The sequence below is a fragment of the Trachemys scripta genome, chromosome 21 (assembly GCF_013100865.1).
Source record: "Trachemys scripta elegans isolate TJP31775 chromosome 21, CAS_Tse_1.0, whole genome shotgun sequence".
Taxonomy (NCBI): domain Eukaryota; kingdom Metazoa; phylum Chordata; order Testudines; family Emydidae; genus Trachemys; species Trachemys scripta.
The window spans coordinates 2,335,775-2,343,159 of NC_048318.1; positions in this window are offsets into that span (position 1 = coordinate 2,335,775).

The window sequence follows — 7,385 nt, forward strand, 5'->3', positions numbered from 1 at the left end:
CAGGGGACAGGGAGCAGAGGGGTTTAGATGGGTTGGGAGTTCTGGGGGGGGCTGTCAGGGGGTGGGGAGTGGTTGGATGGGGCGTGGGAGTCCCAGGGGTCTGTCTGGGGGTGGGGGTGTGGATAAGGGTTGGGGCAGTCAGGGGACAAGAGGCAAGGAGGCTTAGATAGGGAGTGGAGTCCCGGGGGGCAGTTAGGGGCAGGGGTCCCAGGAGGGGGCAGTCAGGGGACAAGGAACGGGGGAGGGTTGGGGGTTCTGGGGGGGCGGGAAGTGGGAGGGGCAGGGGCGGGGCTAGGGCGGGGCTCCTCCCGTCCTCTTTTTTGCTTGTTGAAATATGGTAACCCTAGTTCAGTGACACTGCACAGATCAGTCTATAAGGGATCCGCTTGGCCAGTGCTTCGTACGGCACTCACAAGTACAACTGTGTGATGGCAGCAAGGGGAACCCTTCAGACTTGGCTTGTTTTCAGAGCTCACTGAGATTCCATGAGAGGCACCGGCCAGATTGCCCCAAAGGGCAAAATCCATCCAAGGCAGGCCCGCCATCAGCGCAGACTTCCCCGTCCCCCACCAACACGCTTCCTCCCTGACCTACAGCGTAGACGGGAGTTCAGTCTGTGCTTAGCGTCTCCGCCAAGGCTGCGGACGGAAGCTAGTCTCTAGTGTGGGGATGTGGACGCCAGTTCCCCAGAAACTGAACTGCGATCCACCAGCTCATTTCACATAGGCCGCCGAACAGCCACCCGGGGGGATGGCTGTCAGTCACTGCTGATCCGGGGCAGATTTGAGCAAAGTTGAAAGGCTCTTGCTGACAACCCCCCCCATTTCCATCCTGCTCCCAGGGGCTTGTCATCTTTGGGCAAGAGACACAGCTGCTGAAGCACGGATCTGCCCAGACATGCTGTTATCAGCACAGGCAGCTGGTGGGGCTTTGAGAAGCAGGTGGCTTTGTGCAGCTAACACGTCTTTAAGGTCTGGGATGTAGAATTCACCGAGAGGTCCCAGGTGCACCTGGAGTTGAAGTTTGAGAATCAGGCACTGCAATTGTGCAGCCTCCGACCTGAGGGTACTTGCCGCTAGACTGGAAAACATGTGGCACCGTGGGGCTGGCGGGAAGGATGGGGCAGGTGATGGGGTCATAGGTTTTCTCTGTCTCTAACTGACCTGATGGAGTGATTGTGGTTTCCCATAGGGAGGCTGGCAAGCCCCTCGGTACACAGGTGTCACTCTGCACCAGTGTGCTTTGTTAAAGGGACGGAGGGCCACATCCTTAGCTGGTGTCGGTTGTGTTCATGGATGCTGATGGAGCTCAGCCAGTTGGTGCCAGATCGAGCTGATGAGTTTCCTGTTTGTTTACAGGGAGGATGCCACTGCCCCGGGGATCTCAGACACCTCCTTGCAGAGACAAGACAGCGACCCCGGGAGCCGCTTCCTGGAGCAGCCGGGGTCAAGGCCAGAGTCTGTCAGCACCACCAAGTCCAGACTCAACATGGTTGTGTGAGCGGGGGGCGGTGCTGGCTCCTGTTCAGCTCAGAAACCTCAGCTGGATTTTGATACATGACCCCCTTTTTTTTTTTTTTAAATAATTAAGGTTTTTACTGTCTCCTATTTACTGCCCGGGGGAATAATGCAGGAACCTGTCGAATAGCCTAGTAAACTCTTCCTCTGTTGTACACTTCACCTGGGTTGGGACGCATCAGTCAGTATTTCTACGTAACCACTGAGTATGCAAATCAATGTACCCTGATTGGCTGACACAGAGAGGTTTTGTATGGCTATTTCACAGTAACCGTGTTGTGTCTCCATTGGCCTCTGTTCTGACTGGCTCCAGGACTTGGCATTTCCATTGTCTCCTTGGTGTAGCTGGGGCCAGGGCCGGCTCCAGGCACCAGACAACCAAGCACGTGCTTGGGGCGGCCAATCTTGGGGTGGCGGGGGGCAACGCGGTGTGGCGCTCGGCGGGGAGGCGGGTTCCGGTGGCACGGCGCTCGGCGGGGGGTGTTGGGCGGCGCAGCACTCAGCAGGGGGTGTTTGGTAGTGCTCCGCGCGGGGGGGGGGCCTTCAGCAGTGCAGCGCTGCGTGGGGGGTGGAGGTGTTCGGCGGCATGGCGCTTGGTGGGGGTTTCGGCGGCGTGGCGCTACGTCGGGGGTGGGGGTGTTCAGCGGCGGGGGGCGAGGGGTGTTTGGCAGCGCTCTGCGCGGGGGGGGTTCAGCAACGCAGTGGGGGGGGGGGGTTGCACGGCGGGGGGGGGGGGGGGGTTAGCGGGGGGGGGCGGGGGGGAGTTTCGGCAGCGTGGCACTCGGTGGGGGGGTGTTATGGCGGGGCGGCACTTTTTTTTTGCTGCTTGGGGTGGCAAAAAAGTTAGAGCCGGCCCTGGCTGGGGCAGAGAGAGGCCAGCGGGACCTGAGTGAAGGGACGATAGCAACCAGCTGTGTTGAGGGCGGAGGGATAGCTCAGTGGTTTGAGCATTGGCCTGCTAAATCCAGGGTTGTGAGTTCAATCCTTGAGGGGGCCATTTAGGGAACTGGGGTAAAAATCTGTCTGGGGACTGGTCCTGCTTTGAGCAGGGGGTTGGACTAGATGACCTCCTGAGGTCCCTTCCAACCCTGATATTCTATGATTCCTCCCAGTGTGGCAGCTCTGCAGAGCTCTTACCCTCAGGCACTGCCTTGCACCAGGCCCAGGCTGTCTGTTCCATGGTGGGCCGTCACCCCAGAGAGGCCGTGCAGCTCTTCCCCTGGGGATGGGGCCTCTGCCCCAGCGGCCTCTCCTCTTGCTCACAGCAGCGCAGCTCGTTGGACCTATGCCACTGGACCCCAGAGAAAATGGCCTGGGGCTGTGGTGCTGTAGGGAGGGTGATGTGCATGCTACACCCCTCGCTGCCACCCAGAGGGCTCCACAGTGCCCGGTGATGGGGGGGGGGGGCTCTAGGCGTGGGGTTCCGGGGACCGAACTGAGCCTTGTGCATGCTGGCAGAGCCCGGCCCAGCCCAGCTTTGGCTCACAATGGTGGTGCTGCCTATGGCAGCTGGCCCAGGGCCCCCTGCTTTGCTGAGCCGTAGGGGAGAGGGGCGGGAAGGGGGGAGTGAGGACCAAGAGTCATTAACTCTTTAAACACTCCCACTCCAGCTGTGTCACGGAGCCCCCTCCTTTTTCCTGCTTCTTCTTTCATCCCCCATGTGCCCATTAAACGAGACGCTCTGGTGCAGCGAGGACGACCGATGGGGTCTCCTGCCAGTCGCTCGCAAGCCTGTCCCAGGCCTGCTGCCCTTAACTCCACAAGGGCACTGCTAGTCCCTGAAACTCCCCCCACTCACTCCCAATAACGGGCCCAGAACTGCAGGGAAAGCCCGAGTCGTAGCAGGGAGTCTGGTCGCGGCCACGACTGACTCTGAGCGAGCTCAGGTCAGCCACCCTCCGAGCCCTCCCCTATCCCCGCAGCTGTAAAATGCTTTGAGAGCCTTGGAGCAAAGGCCCCAGTAGCTGTGCCCAGCGCCCCCGGGCTGTGTCTGGGCGGGAGATGGACCATCGTCTCTTCACAGGACTGTGGTCAGTACCCACACTGTGCTGCCTCTCAACAGCAGTGGCCTGGTTCCTTTCCAGCGGGGGGGGGACAGATGCCTGGCAGTGCCCAGCCAAGGGCTGGGTGCGCTGTAAGCACCGGGAGTATCTGCTCAGGCTGCGCCCTGATTCCCCTGGCCAGGTCTCAGCTGCTAGATGAAGGGTGCCTATGGACGCTGGCGGTGTTCTCTCTGCAGAGGGAGTGAGAACAAGACACCTGTGGGTGGGGGGCCGTGGGGTGAGGAGTCCATGCTTGGAGAAGGGGGGAGGGAAGATTCAGCAATGAAACACACCTGTGCCAATGCACTGGGCTCTCCAGAGTGGGGTGTGGGTGCAGAGACGTGTTAGCTCCCAGAGACTGGAAACAACAGCCAGGCAAAGGACTACACTGCACTCTGGGATCATAGCAACATTCCTTTATTGACATTCCAACTTCGCTGGAGAAATCACATGCAAAACCAAAAAGAACTATAGAAAAACCACTCGGTGTCGGCACACGCTCCTTACAGCTGTGTCGAGGCAGGTGAGGCGTGCATAGGGGCAGGGACCGGGGGGAGGGAATGAGGCAAGCTGGGGGCAGGAGGAGTGCACGGCCAGAACATGGCAAACGGGCATGGAGGGCTATTTTCATATGCTGCCGCTTTGCAATCTTTCTCTTTCGTGGCCCTTTACCAGAAAGCTATTTTGTATGCAGCTTGCAGTCAGGTTTCCAGGGGAGTCTGTAGTCAACAAGATCAGATTGGAGGAGCTAAGAGGGCTGATGATTGGTGGGGGGCCGGGTGGGAATAGCACGCACAGTCTGGAATAAAGGGGCAGTAGGACTTCAAGTGAGGCCCTGGTTACTATTAAAAAGGGTGTTTTAAAAAAAAACCAAACCAAACCAAACTCTATGCTAGTAAAACAGCTGAGACCGTTCAAAGCCAAAGCCTTGACTGGTGGCGGGGCGAAGAGTGGGGCTGGGTGGCTAAGGGAAATTCACGCTCGTTACCTGGCCTAGGAAGGCGAGTGCAAAGAACGAAGTGGCATGCGGCATGCAAGGGGCTCTGCGGAAGCCAGGCTGCAGCTGGACAGGCTGGGCATTCCACCTCTGTGGCCAATTGGGGCTGGCGGGAGGAGCCCGCCAAGGGGGGCTGTCAAAAATACAGGCTGCCCCTAGGGCTATGTCGACAGGGCAAAGACAAACCCGGGGCAGCCGACTCGGGCTGGTGGGGCTGCAGGGCTCTTTCATCGCTGTGGAGACTTCCAGAGCCTGAGCTCTGGGACCCTCGCACCCCACAGGGTCCTGGAGCCCCGGCTGCAGCCCGAGCCCGGAAGTCCCCACAGCAATGAACCAGCCCGAGCCCCATGAGCCCGAGTTGGCTGACACGAGCCAACCGCGGGTTTTTCTTTGCTGTGTAGACATACCCTGAGAGAGCTTGGACTCTGCCAGAGCGGCACGGGAGTGAGGGTGGGGGATGTGCACCCTCAGGGGGGGGGTGATGGAGCTGCAAGGGAAGGAAGGGTGGGATATGCAGGGGGCACGGGGGTCTATGCTCTGGGAGGAGGCAGGATGTCACATTGCCAGGCTAAGCGGAAGTGAAGGGGACACTGAAATCCAAGGGGTTTCCTGGGGAGGCCGGAGAGTTGCACGTCTCCAAGCCAAGGCTCCATGGGACAATGTTTCTTCTGAATGGTGATGGGTGTCAGTCGGGGCGAATCAGGAATGGGGCTGGGCGGTGTCTTCTCTGCAAAGGGGCTGCTCCATCCATCCCGTCTCAGCCACTGCAAGTAGAAACAGCCCATGAGCCCTGGGCACTGCGCTGCAGCCTCCCCCATGAGGGAAGGAAACCCCAACCAGCCTCCACTCCTCCTGCAGAGCCTGGCCAAGGCAGGGAGGTGGTCACTTGCAACAAAAGGAGTTTAGGGCTAGAGTGTAGTCAGCCCAAGGAGCCATCTGTCCGTGAGGCCCAGCCAGGCTGTGCTGGAATGCCAGGGGTCAGAGGAGGGCAGAGCTGGCCTGGCATGGGGGCTGTAACCTTTCAAAGGCTGGTAGACCTTCCACTGCAAGCAGGAGCTCTCCTGTGAGTTAAGTTCCCTCTAAGCTGCGTGGCCGTGCAGCAGCCTATTAAGTGCCACGGAGGCACTCAGGGCTGCGGTGGGGAGAAACGCCTCTACCCCAGCCCAGGAGCTGCTGCGGCGGGGACAGAGGGCTCTCCCCGCTGGCCCCAGCACGGCCCCAGCCCGGCCGCAGCCGAGGGAGAGGCGCCTATCCCGCGGCCCCAGCCCCGGACCTTCCACAGCGAGGACAGGCACCTCTCCCCACCAGCCCAGGTGCTGCTGCGTGGAGAGTGAGCTGGGGGGAGTCCTCTCTTCCTGCAGTAGCCATGGGGCAGCCTGCACCCCAAACCACTCATTCCTAGCTCCACCCCAGAGCCCTCACCCCCAGCCGGAGCCCTCACCCCCTCCTGCACCCCAGCCCTCTGCCCCAGCCCCAATCCCAGAGCCTTCAACTGCAGCAGGAGCCCTCACCCACCAATACACTCCAACCCTCTGCTACAGCCCTGAGCCCCTCATCCCTGGCCCCACCCCAGAGCCCGCACCCCCAGCTGGAGCCCTCATATCCCCCATGCACCCTAACCCTCTGCCCCAGCCCTGAGCCCTGGCCCCACCCCCAGAGCCCACACCCCCAGCCGGAGCCCTCACCCACATACACACTCCAACCTTCTGCCCCAGCCCTGAATCCCCTCCCATACGCCAAACCCCTCAGCCCCACCCCCACCTCATGAATTTTGTTATGTGCACCAATATGAAGATGATGTGTCACACAGCACCTCCATCTTGATGCACATAACAAAATAAATTGCGCACATGAGTGGGAAAAATTACAGGGAACACTGCCTATGAACCTCAAGGGCAAGCCAATCAGGGTCAGCCTATTTACCCCCATCAGTCTCTCTCCAGGTGGCTTCCCTGCTGCGGGCCCAGCCATGGGAGAAGCCTGGCTTCCCATGGGATTTCCAGCGCTCTACATGGGTCCAACGACTCCCAGCGCGAACGCCCCCTTGCATAGGCGTGCACACGGGGTGTGCCGGGTGTGCCTGGGCACACCCTAATGCAGGGGTGGGCAAATGGCCCCCCTCTCCAGGCGTGGCAAGCCGCAGGGGCTGCGCTCCCCGGCCGGAGTGCCTGGCCGAGCACAGCAAGCTGCCGGCCCCTCCCCCACCTTTCTCCCTCCCCATGAGTCCTGCCGCTGCGCGCGCAGCGCTCTGGGGGCCAGGGCTGCACGCTCCCATGGGGCATGGTTTGGCTCCACGGGGAGGCAGTTACCTCCCCCCTCTCCTGGAGCCATGCTGCCCCGTGTGCAGTGCTCTGGGGGCCAAGGCTGCGCGCGCTCCTGCGGGGCAGCGTTTGGCTCTGCGGGGAGGCAGACACCCTCCCCCCTTTCCTGGAGCCCTGCCGCCGCATGCAGTGCTCTGGGGGCCGGGGCTGCACGCTCCCGCGGGGCAGTGTTTGGCTCTGCGGGGAGGCTAGGAGCCTCATCTCATGCCATGGTAAGGAGTCTGGGGCCAGGGGGGTTGGATAAGGGGTGGGGGGAGTCAGAGGACAGGGAGCAGGGTGGGTTGGATGGGGGTGGGATCCCGGGAGGGGGTGTTAGGGGCGAGGGGTCTCTGGAGGGGGCAGGGGGGGTTGGATGGAGCATGGGAGTCCCAGGGTCTGTCAGGGGGGTGGGGGGTATATAGGGGTCAGGAGACAGGGAGCAAGGAGGGTCCTGGGGGGCAGTTAGGGTGGGGGGGCCTATAGAAGGGGTGGTCAGGGGACAAGGAGCTGGGGGAGATTGGATGAGTTG